General features: G+C 45.3%; 1 protein-coding gene and 1 long non-coding RNA gene across 2 annotated transcripts in view; both read left to right on the top strand.

Annotated features, from left to right (window-relative positions):
- gabrb3 (gamma-aminobutyric acid type A receptor subunit beta3) overlaps positions 1 to 20,975 on the top strand; it is a 345,776-nt gene that overhangs the window by 47,412 nt on the left and 277,389 nt on the right. The gene's annotated exons all lie outside the window — the stretch shown is intronic.
- On the top strand, positions 270 to 20,644 carry LOC116974601. Its single transcript, XR_004412396.1, has 3 exons — positions 270 to 315; positions 10,932 to 10,936; positions 20,635 to 20,644. It is a non-coding gene; the product is annotated as an uncharacterized LOC116974601 (long non-coding RNA).

Here is a 20,975-nt window from a genome sequence, read left to right as displayed (position 1 = left end):
GTTATCATGCTGGTATGTTCAAGGGTCAGAGCACATTGAGGCAAGGTGGTTAAAATAGCATCTTGGCTCCGTTCCTTAATTAACTTAAGGATGGCACTGTGGCACAGAGGTAGAGTTGCTGCTTTACAGCACCAGAGATCCCCTATTTGATCCCGACTACGGGTGCTGTCTGTACGGAGGTTGTACCTTCTCCCTGTGACCACGTTGGATTTGTCCGGGTGCTCCGGTTTCCACCCGTATTCCCAAGACGTGCGGGTTGCAGGTTAATTGGCTTCTGTTAATTGCCCCCTAATGCGTATGATAGAAGTAGTGTACGTGGTGACTCGTCAGCGCGGACTTGATGGGCTGAAGGGCATGTTTCCGCGCTGTATCACAAAAAACTAATTAAACTAAACTGGGGAATAGAATATAAGAGCAGGGAGGTTATGCTGGAACTACAGTATGTTTAATTCCAGTTAACTCACAATGTGACTGCTGCATACTGATCTTGAATTCTGTGCATGCAGAATATGCAAATATATGCTATAGCCAGAGGATACAATGATATCTTCATGTATACATAATGTAAGCACCATGCGTTCCCTCCTTGTTGCAGTTGAACAAGGGTAAACCTTCATATTGGTGCCCCTAGCCCTGCACAATGATTATAGTAGTTGGAACTTAACATCACTCTCAGCCTTGTTCACAATCCAGCTTCAAGGACATAGCAGATGTGATCACCACATTACAGGAAAGATGTGATTTTACCGAAGAGGGTGCAGAAGAGATTTCTGAAGGTTTTTTTTAAAATATTTATTTTATTAGAAGCAACTGTACAAGGAGAAAATAATCGACATAACAATTATACAATTTTCGTACAACTTCAGTTTTAACATTTTTATAAACTAATAAGTAAATTGGTAAAAAGAAAAAAGGAAAGAAAGGAAAGGAAGAAGAACGGAAAAAGAAAAGAAAGAATTTTGAAAGAGATACCTAAAAGAAAAAAGAGAAAACCCCCTGAACTAACGAAGAAGTGAAAGAAGTGGAGATATATCCCACTATCCTTCCCTACGCCCGCTCACCCAACCCTAGCATCGGTTTTGAATTTGTGTTCAACCATTCTGTTGTTGAGGAAATTCAATGAAAGGAGACCATATTTTAGAAAATTGGTCTGATTTGTCAGTCAAAACAAGCCTTATTTTTTCTAAATGTTGTGTCTCGGTCATTTCTGTGATCCACATCTTCACTGTGGGAATTGTTATCTTTTCCCAGAATTTAAGTATGAGTTTTTTCGCAGTTGTTAGGCCGTAGTCAAGGAAGCATCTTTGGAATATTGTTAACTTAGGGCAGCCCTCTGACATTCCTAATATTATTCATTTTGAATCTGACTCCAATTGAATTTCGAGTGTTTTAGAAATGGAATTGAATATTCCAGTCCAGAAGTTTTGTATTTTTATACAGGATACAAAAGAATGGGTTAGGATAGCTTCTTGGAAGTGACATTCATCAGAGAGAGGGGAGACAGTTGGGAAGATCTTGTTCAGTTTGGTCTTTAGATTTCTGAATGTTTCGCCAGGAATGAAACATGTTAGCTGCGGAGAATGCCTGTATAATCTGGATTTTATTTTTGGAGTAGGTTTAGGTTTTTGGCGCTTTTGATTTGTTATTTTTCACACGTACCGTGAAAAGCTTTGGTTTGCAATCGTCAGATAACACTATACACAGATACAATCAAGTACAATAGGTAGAGAAATGGAAAATATACTTTTTATCTGTCTATGGAACTGTGGTGCTACAGTGAGAACTATATTGTGCAGAATATGGTTCTCGGCATTATATTGCAACTGTTCCGGAGACAAAGTCCAATGTCTGCAATGGGGCTAGGTCATAAGTGATAGGAGTAGAATTCAGCCATTCGGCCCATCAAGTCTACTCCGCCATTCAATCATGGATGATCTATCTCTCCCTCCTAACCCCATTCTCCTGCCTTCTCCCCATAACCTCTGAAACCTGCACTAATCAAAAATCTATCTATCTCTGCCTTAAAAATATCCACTGACTTGGCCTCCACAGCCTTCTGTGGCAAAGAATTCCACAGATTCACCACCCTCTGACTAAATAAATGTCTCCTCATCTTCTTCCTAAAAGAACGACCTTTAATTCTGAGGCTGTGCTCTCTAGTCCTAGACTCTCCCACTGGTGGAAACATCCACTCCACATCCACTCTATCCTAGCCTTTCACTATTCTGTACGTTTCAATGAGGTCTTCCCTCATTCTTCTAAACTCCAGCGAGTATAGGTCCAGTGTCAACAAAAGCTCATCATATGGTAACCTAAGTGAAGTTGTACATAGGTTATACACAGGTTGAGGTGAATCTGACAGTATCCCAACTTATGGAAGGACCTTTCAGAATCTTGATCACAAAGTGATGTAGCAAGGAACTTCATTATTTTTAAATAATTATGAAAAGGAGATTTCTAGTTGAGAAAGCAGTTCTAACTCGTGATTACAAACCTTCTCGTAGCTTCAAACTGCTGTGAGAAATGCCGCTCAAACCATGGTTGTATTTTTCAAGATTCAAGATTCAAGATTCATTTTAATTGTCACATGTACCAATTAAGGTACAGTGAAAATTGAGTTCACTGCAGTGCTGATTTTAATAATAAATAAATAAATAATTGTATTGATCACATACACCTAGGTGTAGTGAAATGCTTCTTGCCATGCAGCACATAAAGAAAGAATACAACATAACAATAATAAAGAAATTTAAACATAAAAACATCCCCCCACAATGGTTCCCATTATGAGGGAAGGCACAGTGTCCAGTCCCCGTCCCATGTCCACCCATAGTCGGGCCTATTGAGGCCTCCACAGTTGCCTTTAAGGAGGCCCGATGTTCCAGGCCGTTCTCGCCGGATGATTGTACTCCGGCGTCGGGAGAATCCTCTCGGCGGCATGGGAACCCTGGAACGGCCGCTTCCCTCACCGGAGACCGCGGCTTCCGAAGCCAACAAGGCAGCGCCGGTTGGAGCTCCACCACTGGCGATCTCATCGAGAGATCCCAGGCTCCCGGTGTAAAGTTCGGCGCCGCAGCCCGCAGCTGGCCGCTCCACAGACCCGCAGCTCCGCGATGTTTATCCCGGCGGTCTTCAGCTCACCGGAGCTCCAGCGCAGCGACCCGGGCAAGGCATCGCCCGCTCCGCCCTGCTCCACGATAGCGCTCCAGCGCTGTGCCGCCACCGAAGCCGAGGTTCTGGGCGGTCCCCTCAGGAAACACCGCTCCAGGCCCGCTGGTAGGCCGCGAGGACGGGTCGAAACTGCAGCCCGGAGAAAAGCTGCCTCTCCGACCAGGTAGGGACCCTGAAAGATAGTTTCCCCCTTCCCCCCCCCCCCTCCCCCCACATAAAAAAGTCTAGACCTCCAGAACAAAAACACTTTAACTAACTAAAAATAAAAAAAAGAGATTGAAAAAGACGGACAGCTGCTGGCTGGGCAGCCATACACAGGACAGCGCCCCCACGATTTTAACACAATCCCTCCTTATCATTACTTACAGTGAAATTGAAAGTGTTATGTCAGAGCTTGACAGATCGAGATTCTGTTTACTACTGCTTAGTTTAAATGCTGCTAACAATTTATTTTCAAATTTACTCTTTTATTGAAATCTGAAAATAACCCACAACAGGCGTTTTGTTGCTGTGTTTCATGAAGGAGACTTGTGTCTACATATTAGACCGACATTACAAATCCAGATATGGCAAGATGTTTCTGTGCTGTAATTTATGACAAGAAAATCTCACCTATTGTAGGAACAGAACAATACTAAATGGTCTCCACATTTTTTTTAAGGATAATTGGTTCAATATACATTGGCAGAACGTATGTCATAGTCTTCTTCTTGCGTATGGTGTGCACAGCCTAAACTTGTGGGTCAACTTGTTCTATTGGATCTATTTGTTCGTGCATCTCGGGTTGATTGCATTAGGGTGGCCCACATCAAGGTTGCAATCTCCCACCCCTATGTCATAGACATAGAGTCATACAGTGTTGAAACAGGCCTTTCAGTCCAACTTGCCCACACCGACCAACATGGCCCATCTACACTTGTCCCACCTGCCTGCATTTGGCCCATATCCATCAAAATCTATCCTATCCATGTGCCACTCTAAATGTTTCTTAAACATTGCAATAGAACGTGCCTCAACTACCTCCACCGGCAGCTCAATATATGATTGAATATACAGCTCAGACATTCTTTTGGCTATAAACTATATATGGTAAATTGGGTTTAAAACATCCCAAGTCCAAATTTGCCTGGATAAAGTACTATCATATTGTAAGCAAGTCATTGAGGGAATTTTCGTCAATTTCGAGAACCTTGTCCTCCCATCTGTGGTGCTGCAACTCTCACCCTATGACTCAGAAAACATGGATTCAGATTTACAAACTGAGCACAAAACTCATGGCTGACACTGCAGCATAAGAGTCTTACATAGCTGGGAGCCTGCCAGTTTGCTGAGATGTAACATTAAGTGCTTGTGTGCTTACCCAGGTGGAAATAATGAAAGATGCCACTGTGTTATTGCAGGAATGTGTATGACTGCTTTATTTCAGTGCCTCAGGGTGGCCTGTGTGTGTATGTGTGCATGAGTGTGTATATGTGTGTGAGTGTGAGTGTGTATGTGTGTGTGAGTGAGTGTGTGTGTGAGTGTGTGTGTGAGAGTGTGTGTGAGTATGTGTATGTGTGTGTTTGTGTATGTGTGTGTGAGTGTGTGTATGTGTGTGAGTGAGTGTATGTATGTGTGTGCGAGAGTGTGTTTGTGTGTGAGAGAGTGTGAGCGACTGTGTTTGTGAGTGTGCGTACATGTGTGTAGGTGTGTGTGTAAGTATCTATGTGTGCGCGTGTGTGTGTTTGAGTGTGTGTGTGAGTGTTTGTGAGTGGGTGTGTGAGTGTGAGTGTGTGCGTGTGTGAGTGTGTGTGTGAGCGAGTATGTATGTGAGGGTGTACATGAGTGAGTGTGTGTGAGTAAGTGTGTGTGTGTAAGAATGTATATGCACGAGTGTGTGTATGTGAGTGACAGTAGACAATAGACAAGACAATAGGTGCAGGAGTAGGCCATTTGGCCCTTCGAGCCATTCAATGTGATCATGGCTGATCATCCCCAATCAGTACCCCGTTCCTGCCTTCTCCCCATATCCCCTGACTGCTATTTTTAAGAGCCCTATCTAGCTCTCTCTTGAAAGCATCCAGAGAACCAGTGAGTGTGTGTGTTTGCAGGTGTGTGTCATTGTGACTGTTGAGGGCATTTGTGAATAGGTGACTGCTTAAATATATTTTATTGGTGTTTATGTATGTGTCTCTGCTAGAGTTGTAGCTGTTTGTGGCAGTGTGGTGGCTATTGCTTGATATGTGCTGTGTGTGTGTGTGTGTGTGTGTGTGTGTGTGTGTGTGTGTGTGTGTGTGTGTGTGTGTGTGTGTGTGTGTGTGTGTGTGTGTGCATGCGCATCTTTTGCATGTGTTTATCGACTACCGCTTAGACGAGAATTTGTGCGTTCAACTCTATTCATTTCAACCTAGCCGTTTATGCAAAGATCTAACCCTGGCTGATTCTCCCACACCATCTATCAATAGCATTTTCACAAAATCTGCAATATTTGCCTAAAGTAAATCCTGATATCACAGGCTATCAAAATGTTGTCCACCGTGTATTGATTGCTGACACTGCTAAACACTCCATGTTTATGGGATTCTCCTTAAAACGCATTAGCTCAGGAAAGGCAAAAACGCATTACTCAGCAGCAGCAAACTACAGTGAAATGATGTCAATGTGGGTGACAAGTACACTTTTAGGGTGGCATCGTGGTGCAGTGGCAGAGTTTCTGCCTCACAGCGCCAGAAAACTGAGTTTGATCCAGACTACTGGTACATTCTGTGCGGAGTTTGCACCTTCTCTCTGCGACCAGGTGGGTCTCACCAGGGAGCTCCCGTTTCCTCTCGCATTCCAAAGACGTGCAGGTTTGTAGGTTTAACTGCTTTCTGTAAATTGCCCCTTGTGTTAGATGTGATAAGTGGGATAACATAGAACTAGTGTGTGGGTGATTGATGTTTTTGGAGTGGACTCCGTGAGCCGAAGGGCCTGTTTCTATGTTTTAGTTTTGGAGATACTCTCACCGAGTCCGCATTGACCAGCGATCCCCGCACATTAACACTATCCTACATGCACTAGGGACAATTTACACATGCACCAAGCCAATTAACCTACAAACCTGTACGTCTTTGGGGTGTGGGAGGAAACCGAAGATCTTGGAGAAAAGTCCACGCGGTCACGGGTAGAACGCACAAACTCCGCGCAGACAGCACCCGTAGTCGGGATTGAACCCTGGTCTCTGGCGCTGTAGCCGCTGTTAGGCAGCAACTCTACCTCTGCACCATCGCGGTATCTCTAAACTAAACCAAACTAAATGCCTACAGAGCATGATTTCTTGAGATGTATAGCTCAGCTGCTGTCAACAAACAGAAGGGATAGGTACACACAATTGCTGGGGAAACTCAGCGGGTGCAGCAGCATCTATGGAGTGAAGGAAATAGGCGACGTTTCGGGCCGAAACCCTTCTTCAGACTGATGGGGGGTGGGGAAAGAAAGAAGGAAAAGGGGAGGAGGAGGAGGAGCCCGAACAACAGAAGGGATAGTTGAGCAGGTTACAAGGGTACCAAGAGGCTAATGTCACCCATTAGATGTGAAAAACAGTGGGTGCACGCACATTTCAGGCCTCTGTTACAGATAGAAGGGAAAAGCTACAGGTACTTTAGAGTTGAGTAGGCTGGGTGTCTACCTACCTTGGAGCGCAGGAGTATGAGCGGTGATCTTATAGTCCTGTATAAAACCATGTGGGATAGAGCAGGTAGATGCACAGTCGCTTGCCTAGAGTAGCGGAATCGAGGACCAGAGGACATAAGTTTAAGGTGAAGATCATAAGATTATAAGTGATAGACAATAGACAATGGAAAATAGGTGCTGGAGTAGACCATTCGGCCCTTCGAGCCAGCACCGCCATTCCATGTGATCATGGCTGATCATCCCCAATCAGTAGCCCATTCCTACCTTCTCCCCATATCCCCTGACTCCACTATCTTTAAGAACCCTATCTATCTCTCTCATGAAAGTATCCAGAGAACCGGCCTCCACCGGTTCTCTGGATACTTTCATGAGAATTCCACAGACTCACCACTCTCTGTGAGAAAAAGTGTTTCCTCGTCCCCGTTCTAAATGGCTTACCCCTCATTCTTAAACTGTGGCCCCTAGTTTTGGACTCCCCGAACATCGGGAACATGTTTCCTGCCTCTAGCGTGTCCAAACCCTTAACCTCTGGAGACTTTGTGCCCCACCCAAGGTTTCCGTGCGGTTCCCGGAGATTTATGTCAGTCTCCCTACCTGCTTCCACTACCTGCAACCTCTGGCAACCACCTGCAACCTCCGGGAACCGCACGGAAACTTTGGGTGGGGTACAAAGTCTCCAGAGGTTTCCGTTCAGGTTTCCTATGTGGGACAGGGGCATAAACAATCTTCTGTGTTTCAATAAGATAACCTCTCATCCTAGGAGCACAATTAGGCCATTCGGACCATCAAGTGTAATGCGCCATTCAATCATGGCTGATCTATCTCTCCCTCCTAACCGCATTCTCCTGCCTTCACAGCATAAATCCCCACTTGTTCAGACGCGCATATCGACAGATTTCTGCGAATAAAATTCAAATAAAAATCTGCGGAATCTGCGATGACTATCAATAATTTATTTGTCCAGTATTTCCTGGAACAGTACAGTTGGCTCTGAGCGTCTTCAGTTAACTCCCTGACCTACCAATGGCAATTTTACGCTAAAATATTGTTGGCAACCTGCCTAGAACATGCTATTATGGCCATTCTGCTGAGACTGAAGTGATGAAACCAATGTTCAGTATGCTTTCCAGACAACAAGGCCGAAAGCTGCACAGAAGAGTGCTGCATGGTGCAACATTTTTATCGAAGTGTTGGACTCGAATTCTACATTTAAAAAAATAATTTAGCATTAATCAAGTTGGTCTTCGTCCTCTAGTTTGGGTCGAAATTCTCTCTTGTCATCCCTGATGGCTTTGCATAGGTCATACTTACATTTCTGTGGATAAATGTGAGGTTATCCATTTTGGTGGCAAAAACAGGAAAGCAGACTATTATCTAAATGGTGGCCGACTAGGAAAAGGGGAGATGCAGCGAGACCTGGGTGTCATGGTACACCAGTCATTGAAAGTGGGCATGCAGGTGCAGCAGGCAGTGAAGAAAGCGAATGGTATGTTAGCTTTCATAGCAAAAGGATTTGAGTATAGGAGCAGGGAGGTTCTACTGCAGTTGTACAGGGTCTTGGTGAGACCACACCTGGAGTATTGCGTACAGTTTTGGTCTCCAAATCTGAGGAAGGACATTATTGCCATAGAGGGAGTGCAGAGAAGGTTCACCAGACTGATTCCTGGGATGTCAGGACTGTCTTATGAAGAAAGACTGGATAGACTTGGTTTATACTCTCTAGAATTTAGGAGATTGAGACGGGATCTTATAGAAACTTACAAAATTCTTAAGGGGTTGGACAGGCTAGATGCAGGAAGATTGCTCCCGATGTTGGGGAAGTCCAGGACAAGGGGTCACAGCTTAAGGATAAGGGGAAATCCTTTAAAACCGAGATGAGAAGAACTTTTTTCACACAGAGAGTGGTGAATCTCTGGAATTCTCTGCCACAGAGGGTAGTTGAGGCCAGTTCATTGGCTATATTTAAGAGGGAGTTAGATGTGGCCCTTGTGGCTAAGGGGATCAGAGGGTATGGAGAGAAGGCAGGTACGGGATACTGAGTTGGATGATCAGCCATGATCATATTGAATGGCGGTGCAGGCTCGAAGGGCCGAATGGCCTACTCCTGCACCTAATTTCTATGTTTCTATTTCCTGTGCAGTTCGGAGTCACCCAGCTTGACTGCCTCATGCTTTGTCTGGTAGTTCTGGCTATTTTCAACGATCAAAGCCTGGCGATCATTTCACTGAACACCTTCGCTCAGTCCACCTAAACCTACCTGATTTCCCAGTTGCTAAACACTTTAACTCCCCCTCCCATTCCCACACTGACCTTTCTGTCCTGGGCCTCCTCCACTGCCAGAGTGAGGGCCAGCGCAAATCGGAGGAACAGCACCTCATATTTTGCATGGGCGACTTACACCCCTGCGGTATGAATATGAACCTCTAGCTTCGTAACCCTTGCTTTCCCTCTCTCTCCCTCTCTCTCCCTCTCTCCCCCTTCCTAGATCTCAGGCCAGTCTAGCTGTCCCCCTGATTACATTTTATCTCTGTATGCTTCGTTGTCACCTTCTCCTAGCTAACGATGATCTATTCTACGTTTTTCTTGAACCCCGTCCCCTTTGATGCCTAGTTCACACACCTTACCCTTCCTTATCTCTGTGTCTCCCCCTCCCCGACTCACAGGCTGACGAGGGACTCGGCACGAAACGTCACCCATTCCTTCTATCCAGAGATGCTGCCCGTCACGCTGAGTTACTCCAGCATATGAAAGTCCTGGGATGGCAGGACTTTCATATGAAGAAAGACTGGATAGATTCGGCTTGTACGCGCTAAAATTTAGAAGATTGAGGGGGGATCTTACAGAAACGTACCAAATTCTTAAGGGGCTGGACAGGTTAGATTATTCCCGATGTTGGGGAAGTCCAGAACTAGGGGTCACAGTTTAGGATAAGAGGGAAGTCTTTTAGGACCAAGATGAGAAAATCATTTTTTACACAGAGAGTGGTGAATCTGTGGCATTCTCTGCCACAGAAGGTAATTGAGGCCAGTTCATTGGCTATATTTAAGAGGGAGTTAGATGTGGCCCTTGTGGCTAAAGGGATCAGGGGGTATGGAGAGAAGGCAGGGATGGGATACTGATTTGGATGATCAGCCATGATCATATCGAATGGCGGTGCAGGCTCGAAGGGCCGAATGGCCTACTCCTGCACCTATTTTCTATGTTTCTATGTCTCTATCTTCGGTGTAAACCAGCATCTGTAGTTCCCTCCTACATATACTTAGAACAGTCGTCAAGCATTCCGTTAATGTTCAGCTTGCCCCTGTCACTGAATAAGCACTTGGGCACGTTCCGACTATTCACTAGACGACCACACTTCCATTAACAGTCTTAATATGTTTAGATTAATTTGGACTATCCATCATAACTTGCCCTTAACATGCCAATGGCACAGTGGCGCAGCCATAGAGTTGCCACCTTACAGCCTAACATCAGAGACCCGGGTTCGAACCCGACGACGGGTGCTGTCTGTACGGAGTTTGTACGTTCTCCCCGTGACCCGCGTGGGTTTTCTCCGAGATCTTCGGTTTCCTCACATACTCCAAAGATGTACAGGTTTGTAGGTTAATTGGCTTGGTATAAAGGTAAGAAATGTCCCTAATGAGTGTGTAGGGTCGTGTTAGTGTGCGGGACGACTGGTCGGTGTGGACTCGGTGGGCCGAAGGGCCTGTTGCCGCGCTGTATCTCTAAACTAAACTAAACTAAACATGTTCAACCAAGGGGAATTTTTCACGACACTGTCAGACCCAATATAATTAGTGGGAAAATAGAATTCCACGGGATCCCATTTACGATTTATTTCAATGCTGCTGATTTAGGGTTGTATAAATCCATTCAATTCTTCCTTCCTCCAGTTTAGTCAATTGCTCATGTTCATGTTCATATGTTCGAGCAGCAGAATTAGGCCACTCGGCCCGTCAAGCCTATTCCGCCATTCAATCATGGCTGATCTATTTTTCCCTCTCAACCCCCTTTTTGGTGGTGAATCTGAGGAATTCTCTGCCACAGAAGGCTGTGGAGGCCAAGTCGGCGGATATTTTTAAGACAGAGATAGATAGATTCTTGATTAGTACGGGTGTCAGAGGTTATAGGGAGAAGAGAGGAGAATGGTGTTGGGAGGGAGAGATAGATCAGTCATGATTGAATGGCGAAGTAGACTTGATGGGCCGAATGGCCTAATTCTACTCCTATCCCTTATGACCTTATGAACTTCTCCCCATAAACCCTGACACCCTTATGCCCCTGTCCCACTTAGGAAACCTGAACGGAAACCTCTGGAGACTTTGTGCCCCACCCAAGGTTTCTGTGCGGTTCCTGGAGGTTTTTGTCAGTCTCCCTACCTGCTTCCACTACCTGCAACCTCCAGCAACCACCTGCAACCTCCAGGAACCGCACGGTGAGGCGCAAAGTCTCCAGAGGTTTCCGTTTAGGTTTCCTAAGTGGGACAGGGGCATTACTAATCGAGAATTTGTCAATCGCCTTAAAAATACCCAATGACTTGGCCTCCACAGACATCTGTGGCACTGGCATATGTTCCCAATGTTGGGCGAGTCCAGAACCAGGGGCCACAGTCTTAGAATAAAGGGGAGGTCATTTAAGACTGAGGTGAGAAAAAACTTTTTCACCCAGAGAGTTATGAATTTATGGAATTCCCTGCCACAGAGGGCAGTGGAGGTCAAGTCAGTGGATGGATTTAAGAGAGAGTTAGATAGAACTCTAGGGGGCTAATGTAGTCAAGGGATATGGGGAGAAGGCAGGCATGGGTTATTGATAGGGGACGATCAGCTATGATCACAATGAATGGTGGTGCTGGCTCGAAGGGCCGAATGGCCTCCTCCTGCACCTAGTTTCTATGTTTCTATGGAACTGTTTATATTGGGGAACAAAGACTGATCTGGTTGCCAAGGAACAGGTTGCATGCGCAGAATATCTGATAGTTTTAAATTGGGATAATTTGTGCCAATAAAGTTTGAATATTTTTGAATGGTGGGTGCCCGCACAGCGATAAAGTTGCTGCTTTACAGCGTCAGAGACCCGGGTTCGATCCTGACTACGGGTGCTTTTCTGCACGGAGTTTGTACATTCTCCCCGTGACCGGCGTGGATTTTCTCACATGATCTCCAGATTCGCCCCACGCTCCAAAGACGTACGGGATTGTAGGTTAATTGGCTTGGCATAAGTGTAAATTGTCCATGTTGTTTGTCGGATAGTGTAAGTGTGGGGTGATCGCTGGTTGCCGCGGTCTCGGTGGGCCGAAAGGCCTGTTTCCGTGCTGTATCTCTAAACTAAACTAAACAAATATCTTTCCCCAAAGGACTCTGGTGGCGGCGGCAACATTAAAATTGTACGGTCATCGTAAAGGGAAGCAGTAGGGAGTAGATGAGATGCCAGTGTGAGCCCTGAGCTGTGTCTGTGCACATTTCTGCCTGCTTGAGTTTTTGATCAAGATATTAAGCATTTGTCTCTTATATAAGATGGAGTGAATGCATTACAGATATTGTCCCCTACAGCACTCTTCTGTAACCCACCAGTGCCATTGTGTGGCAAAGAAGACCAAAGTGACGATAATTCAAAACAGTTGCAACTGGGGTTGGTTTCAGTAGAGGGTGTGGAGGTGTAAGTGGGTCATGTATGTAGCATTTTACAGCTTCTTGTCGGGTGTCTCTGGAGAGACGGCATGTGGCAAGTAAATTCTGGAGTTTACAAATGATGATAGGGTGGCACAGTGGCGCAGCGGTGGAGTTGCTGCCTTACTGCACCAGAGGCCCGGGTTCGATCCTGACTATGGGTGTCGTATGTACGAAGTTTGTGTGTTCTTCCTGTGACCTGCGTGGGTTTTCTTCGGGAGCTCCTGTTTCCTCCCTCACTCCAAAAACGTGCAGGTTTGTTGGTTAATTGGGCTTATGTAAATTGTAAATTGTTTCTTGTGCGTAGGATAGTGCTAGTATGCGGGGTGATCGCTGATTGGCGCAGACTCGGTGGGCCGAAGGGCCTGGTGCCACGCTGCATCTCGAAAGTCTGAAGGACATAAAGTGTTGGAGTAACTCAGCGGGTCGGACAGCATCAAGAACATGGGTGGGTGGCATTTCAAGTTCGTGAGTCCCTGTATAGGACAATGAAATTCTTGCTTTGCTTCAGCACACAGAACATAGTAGGCATTTACTACAAAACAGATCAGTGTGTCCATATACTATAATATAAATATATACACATATGAATAAATAAACTGATAAAGTGCAAATAACAGATAATAGGTTATTAATAATCAGAGTTTTGTCCGAGCCAGGTTTAATAGCCTGATGTCTGTGGGGAAGTAACTATTCCTGAACCTGGTTGTTGCAGTCTTCAGGCTCCTGTACCTTCTACCTGAAGGTAGCAGGGAGATGAGTGTGTAGCCAGGATGGTGTGGGTCTTTGATGATACTGCCAGCCTTTTTGAGGCAGCGATTGCGATAATTTTGGATCTGGATCCTTCTTCAGACTGGCATCATTGAAGCAAATGTTGATTAATGGAGTTATTATAGAAGACATGGAGTTCTGTCAGCGATAAGTAGGGCCCCTGTATGTTGGAGGAAGAAGTAATGCACTGAGCTACCACATTGATGTCAACATTTATTCCGGGCCATTTAGCTCCAGATCTCAATTGGTTCTTTATTAAAAATGTAGACAGAAAGCATAGTTTCCGAGGCGAGGGGTGAGAAACTGCTTTTGCCATTAAGACAGCACTGTTAAATGAAGGAGCCCCCAGAGTGATATGCAGTCTGGAGAAGGGTCCCGACCCCGAAACGTCACCCATCCTTTTTCTCCAGAGATGCCGCTGATTTACTCCCGCACTTTGAGTCGATCTTTGAACTCTCGGAGAATAGGAGTCAGTGGGAATCAGGTGGGAACCTCATCACCGGCTGGAGTCATTCATTCACTGTGCAATGGGAAGTGTTATCGGTGTTTATTGACAGCTACTCTGGATCATGCTGGTGAATCCCTCGACAGCACCCTTCTGAATGAAAGGCCCACCCATCTCGTTCCATTCAGTCCGCCGCAAAAGCTTTCTCCTGTGCACGGGCATACTGCGCTGTTAGGGACAGAAGCATGAAGCTTCTCATGCACAATGCAGCAAAGTCAAATCTGTCAAATGAGACAAAGCCAGAAGAAAATATGATTAAAGTCTGCTCCACACTTACTTTCTTTGGAACTAATGAAGAGATGACAGAACATGTAACTGTGTCAGCTGTGAATAATCTCAACCCATTCAGAATACACATTATTGTGGAGTATAGGATCATTCAACCTTTTTGCGATTTAATAGTTTAGTTTAGAGATATGGCGTGGAAGCAGGCCCTTCGGCCCACTGAGTCCGCACCGACCAGCATACCCCCCCCCCCGCACATTAACACTACCCTACACACACACACACACATATAGAAACATAGAAAAATAGGTGCAGGAGTAGGCCATTCGGCCCTTCGAGCCTGCACCGCCATTCAATATGATCATTGCTGATCATCCAACTCAGTATCCTGTACCTACCTTCCCTCCATACCCCCGATCCCTTTAGCCACAAGGGCCACATCTAACCCCCTCTTAAATATAGCCAATGAACTGGCCTCAACTACCTTCTGTGGCAGAGAATTCCAGAGATTCACTATGTAAAAAATGCTTTTCTCATCTCGGTCCCAAAGGATTTCCCCCTTATCCTTAAACTGTGTCCCCTTGTTCTGGACTTCCCCAACATCGGGAACAATCTTCCTGCATCTAGCCTGTCCAACCCCTTAAGAATTTTGTAAGTTTCTATAAGACCCCCCTCAATCTCCTAAATTCTAGTGAGTACAAGCCGAGTCTATCCAGTCTTTCTTCATATGAAAGTCCTGACATCCCAGGATTCAGTCTGGTGAACCTTCTATGTACTCCCTCTATGGCAAGAATGTCTTTCCTCAGATTTGGAGACCAAAACTGTATGCAATACTCCAGGTGTGGTCTTACCTAGACCCTGTACAACTGCAGTTGAACCTCCCTGCTCCTATACTCAAATCCTTTTGCTATAAATGCTAACATTTGCTTTCTGGGGACACGTTAGGGACAATTTTCTACTCATACCAAACCAATTAACCTACGAACCTGTACGTCTTTGGAGTGTGGAGGAAACCGAAGATCTCGGAGAAAACCCACGCGGTCACGGGGAGAACGTACAAACTCCATACAGACAGCACCCGTAGTCAGGATCGAACCCGGGTCCATGGCGCTGCAAGTGCTATAAGCCAGCAACTTACTGGTGCGCCACTGCGCTGCCCTGTAGAGTTATTGTGGAGCAGAGGTCCATCCAGTCTATTGCGACAATTGTTTTGTTTAGTTTAGTTTAGAGATGCAGAGTGCAAACAGGCCCTTCGGCCCACCGAGTCTGCAAAATACTAGCAATCGCCCTGTACACTTGTTCCAGTCCTACACACAATTTACAGAAGCCAATTAACCTATAAACCTGCACATCTTTGGAATGTGGGAGGAAACTGGAGCACCCGGGGAACACCCACACAGTCACGGGGAGAATGTACAAACTCCATACAGCCAGCGCCCGTGGTCAGGATGGAACGCAGGTCTCTGGGGCTGTAAGGAAGCAGCTTTACTGCAGCACCACTGTGCCATGTTGTCCCAAGACAGGTGTTGCCCATTTACAAAGGCTTGAATAGATATATTTAGTCTGGCTTCACAGGATGGCGCTGAGGGAGAGTTAATAGATGTTCTCGTAGTCCTAGAGTCTTGCAACATGGAAACGGGCCCTTTGGCCCAACTCGCCCAAGATGCCCCATCTAAACTGGTCCCATTTGCCCACACTTTTTGCCCACGCAATTATAGTACAAGCCTCAACTCCCTCTTCTGGCAGATCAGTCCATATACCTACCTCCCACTGAGTGAAAAGGTTACCCCTCGGGTTGCTATTAAATCTTGCTCCCTCACCTGCAACCTATATTCTCTGGTTCTTGATTCCCCTACCCTTGATTAATGACTGTGTGCATTCACCGTATCTATTCTGCTCATGAATTTATACACTTCCATGAGATCACCCCAGAGCCTCTTGCACGCCAAGGTCTAAAGTCCTAACCTACTCAAACTTTCCCTATAGCACAGTCCCTTTCTTGGAGCTGAATGTCTGTTTGGGAATATTGAAGTGTTACAACACATACTGGTTCTATTCCCTCGAAGCGCTAGGGACTGGGGTTCAATCCTGACCTCAGGTGCTGTCAGTGCGGAGTTTGCACAGTCTCCCTGTCACCACAATGGCCTCCTCTGTGTGCTCCCGCTTTCCATAGTTGGCGGGCTAGTTGGTGACTGGAAGATACTCTTAGGGTGGGGAAGTAGTTAAGAAAAATCACATAGAAGATGGTAGACATGGGAGGGAGAATGAAATGAAGAAAGGGGGAGGGGGAGGATGGAACTGATGGAATTAGTAGTCTGAGAGCTGGCATGGCTTGATGGGCTGAATGGCCTTTTCTGAGGTTAGAAGTATGCAACTAAATTGGAATAGTAAGAGTGTCAGGGGTTATGGGGAGAAGACAGGAGAATGGGGTTGAGATGGAAAGATAGATTAGCCATGATTGAATGGCACAGTAGAAATGATGGGCCAAATGGCCTTACACACTGTATATTACATCATATGGGATGATTTTTGGTTGCAGCATACAATGCATCGACATTAGTCCACAGCATATTTGCGCATCAGCGTTAAATTTCTGGGCAGCTGGCTGTCTACGGTTAAACATCAAGGACCCATCATCTCTGTCAGTCAGTCAGATGTTAAAGTCTCTATAACATCACTAGTAGGAGGCCAAGAGAGATAGCACCATTGTCAGTGTATGTGATAAAAATATGAATTATCTAACCATAACCATATTGCTGTATTTGGGAAGCATGCGGGCGACATTAAAACAGTGCACGACTGCAAAACAAGGCAGCACGGTGGCGCAGCGGTAGAGTGGCGGCCTTTCAGCGCCAGAGACACGGGTTCGATCCTGACTATGGGCGCTTGTCTGTACGGAGTTTGTACGTTCTCCCCTTGACCTGCGGTGTTTTCTCCGGGAGCTCCGGTTTCCTCCCACACTCCAAAGACGTACAGCTTTGTCGGTAAATTGGCTTCAGTAAAATTGTAAAATGATCCCTGGTGTGTGTAGGGTAGTGGTAATTTGTGGGGATCGCTGGTCAATGTGGACTTGGTGGGCCGAAGGGCCTGTTTCCGTGCTGTATCTCTAAACTAAACTAAACTAATCACTAGTAGGAAGCTAGCACCACTGTCACTGCATGGTATTGAAAATATGAATAATCTAATCATAACTATATTGCTGCATTTGGGAACATGCGATCGACATTAAAACAGTGCCCTACTGCAAGATAGACACAAAAAGCTGGTGTAACTCAGTGGGACAGGCAGCATCTCAAGAGAGAAGGGATGGGCCCTTCGTCAGACTGCAAGCCAAGTCTTACATAGAAACATAGAAAATAGGTGCAGGAGTAGGCCTGCACTGCCATTCGATATGATCATGGCTGATCATCCAACTCAGTATCCCATCCCTGCCTTCTCTCCATACCCCCTGATCACTTTAGCTACAAGGGCCACATCTAACTCCCTCAGAGTGTCTCCGAGGATCCTCCAGTGCTTCTACTCAGCGGCTGTGGAAAGCATCTTGTCCGGAAATATTACCATCTGGTTTGGGAATTGCTCTGCCCAGGACAAGAAGGCTCTGCAGAGAGTAGTGCGTTCGGCCGAACGCACTATGGGAACTTCACTCGCCCCCCTGCAGGAACTATACATCAGGAGGTGCAACTCCAGTGCCAACAATATCATGAGAGACCCCTTCCACCCCTGCAATGGACTGTTCCAGCTGCTACGGTCAGGCAAACGCCTCCGTTGCCATGCTGTGAGAACGGAGAGGTTGAGAAGGAGTTTCTTCCCAGAGGCCATTCGGACTGTAAACTCCTATCTCACCAGGGACTAACTTTACTGAACGTTTTTCCTTCCAATATTTAATATGTAAAAGAATATGTGTGTGTTTATGATTGTGTTTATAGTTTGTTTGGTTGTTTGTTTGTTTGTCTTTTTGCACAAAGCCCGCGAGAATTGCCACTTTTCATTTCACTGCACATCTCGTATGTGTATGTGACGAATAAACTTGACTTGACACTTAAATGTAGCTAATGAACTGGCCTCAACTACCTTCTGTGGCAGAGAATTCCACAGATTCACCACTCTCTGTATAAAAAATAATTTTCTCATCTCGGTCCTAAAAGACTTCCCTCTTATCCTTCAACTGTGACCCCTAGTTCTGGATTTCCCCAACATCGGGAATAATCTTCCTGCATCTAGACTGTCCAACCCCTTAAGAATTTTGTAAGTTTCTATAAGATCCCCCCTCAATCTTCTAAATTCTAGCGTGAACAAGCCGAGTCTATCCAGTCTTTCTTCATATGAAAGTCCTGCCATCCCAGGAATCAGTCTGGTGAACCTTCTCTGTATTCCCTCTATGGCAAGAATGTCTTTCCTCAGATTAGGAGACCAAAACTGTACGCAATACTCCAGGTGTGGTCTCACCAAGACCCTGTACAACTGCAGTAGAACCTCCCTGCTCCTATACTTAAATCCTTTTGCTATGAATGCTAACATACCATTTGCTTTCTTCACTGCCTGCTGCACCTGCATGCCTACTTTCAATGTCTTGCTGCAAATGTAGCTACTGCAGCCGCAGCAGTCAATTCCATGGCTTCACATTGCCCGTACAAGCACTTGCCAACTTCTACAAGGTGGACTCATGCCCGCTAAAAGCCTGAGTTAACACAGACTTGTCACCTGAGAGCTTTATGCTCATTAGGAAGCAGAGCCTTCCAGCCATCAAGATTGCATTCAAACCCGGAGTCGCCCACGTGCAAGAATTGTGCAAAATCCTCTCGTACCGTTCAGGGCGCTCTTCACTATTATTTCATGAAGCTCATCTCCTCCTCTGTGCAGTGGCTTTTAACAGCAACTCACACTGGCAATCCCCGCAACAAAGAATACTGCCGTCTGCAGAAATTAGATTTCTCGGCAGCCTTGTTTGATGAATTAGATGAGAATTTTGCTGTCAAACTGAACCAAGTGCCGGTCACTAAAATCAATATAGTTTGCAGAACAAAAAAAAATAATAGTGAAAATCTCATGTCATTCATTACCCCTTCCAGTCTTATTAAGACTTCCCAGCATAATTTTACCATTTAGCCAGTCAATATAACCCAGGGTTCATTTGCCAAGGAATGTTAGCTCGCCCCTTTGGAAGATCATTGTGAGAAGAAATTCGACATGTCTGAATGATTGCAAGCATAATGGGTTTTTTGGAAACTATTCATTATAGACTGAACATCATTTGAACTGGGACTTTCATTGTACTGAGGAGAAATCAAAAAGTCAGATGTACTGGGAAATGGCTTCATTGCGAGATATGAAACATGAGTTAGCTCTACAGATTGTAAAACTGATGCAACGCGTTCACAGGGACTTTTCATTGTACCTGCCATATACTTGCCTCCATTTGTCTTTCTCTTGTGGATGGTGACCACCCAGTGGTGCATTTAACATAGAACTTACCCAAATGTATCTCCCATCTGCGATAAGTGTTTATCTCAAGAAGCAACTATAACACACTCCTTCGCCTCTTGCATAAATCTCCATCAATTTTGGAAAGAAATCTTTGAAATCTTCTCAAAATTATTAAAAACAAAACTGGACCCCAATACAGAATTGGTTATTTTTGGAACAACAGGTGCCTGCTCTGAGCTATCAATATTTCAAAGACGTTTCCTTAATTACAGCTTGATAATGGCAAAAAAACCTATACATAAAATGCATCTACCCCAACGCTTAAAATGTGGGTCACAAGCATGTCTGAGACGCTACATCTTGAAGATATGAAACTCGGCTTAGCAGGAAAATCAGAGCAATTTTTAAAGATATGGTCTCCTTTTATTGATTCATTACAAGTATAGTATGGTGCAACACTACTCTGGAATTAAACCGATTCACGAACAAGGTGATGGGTGTGGTGAGAAATGAGGCAGGTATATCAACACATAAGGGTCTCTTTTTTTCTTTTTCTTTATTATTTTTGGTTTTTGTCTTCTTACTCTTCTATAGGCTTTTACTTGTTCACTCCTGGACTGCACTATCTGCTAGTCTAGGGGTTTACACATCACTATATCTCTCACTTTCTCTCTTTCTCGCTCTTTCTCTCTTGTTCTACTTCTCTCTTGTTAAATTTAAAATAGAAGATGTACATTAAATGTATGTTGTCATATGCCGCAGTCTATACTACTGTACATTGCTTCTAATAAAAATACAACTAATAAATAAATAAATACATAACATAGAACGTAGAACTGTGCAGCACAGGCTCGGCCCCTTTGGCCCACGGTTGTTGGGGCCAAACCTGAGGCCTAGCTAAACTGATCTCATGTGCCTGCACATGATCCCTCCATTCCCTGCACTTCCATGTGCCAATCTAAAAGCCTCTTAAACGCCACTTTCGTACCTGCCTCCACCACCACTGAGTCCTAATGCAAGAGTCACCAAGTTTTGCTGCCATTTGATTCATCCCGCAAACTGATCGTTGTGGTACCAAAGATGGCCACAAAAAGCTGGAGTAACTCAGCGGGCCAGGCAGCCTCTCTGGAGAAAAGGAATAGGTGACCTAACTCAAGAGAGAGTTAGATACAGCTCTTAGAGCTAATGGAATCAAGGGATATCAGGAGAAAGCAGGAACAGGTTACTGGTTTTGGATGATCAGCCATGATCATATTGAATGGCGATGCTGGCTGGAAGGGCCAAATAGCCTACTCCTGCACATATTTTCTATGTTTCTATATTTCTATGTTTCGGGTCGAGACCCTTCTTCAGAAGATGGATCTCGACCCAAAACGTCACCTATCCCTTGTCTCCAGAGGTGTTGTCTGACGCGCTGAGTTACTCCATCTTTTTGTGTCCATCTTCAGCAGAAAATGTTGGAAGATGCAGAAGGTTCATATTGCCTCAACTCTGCACACAACGTTGCAGTGCAAAGCTGGGGGGCAGTGTTAGCTGTGAGGAGGATGCTAGGAGGCTGCAAG

Source organism: Amblyraja radiata, chromosome 6, assembly GCF_010909765.2.
Source record: "Amblyraja radiata isolate CabotCenter1 chromosome 6, sAmbRad1.1.pri, whole genome shotgun sequence".
NCBI classification, from domain to species: domain Eukaryota; kingdom Metazoa; phylum Chordata; class Chondrichthyes; order Rajiformes; family Rajidae; genus Amblyraja; species Amblyraja radiata.
This window is presented reverse-complemented; position numbering and strand designations above follow the sequence as displayed.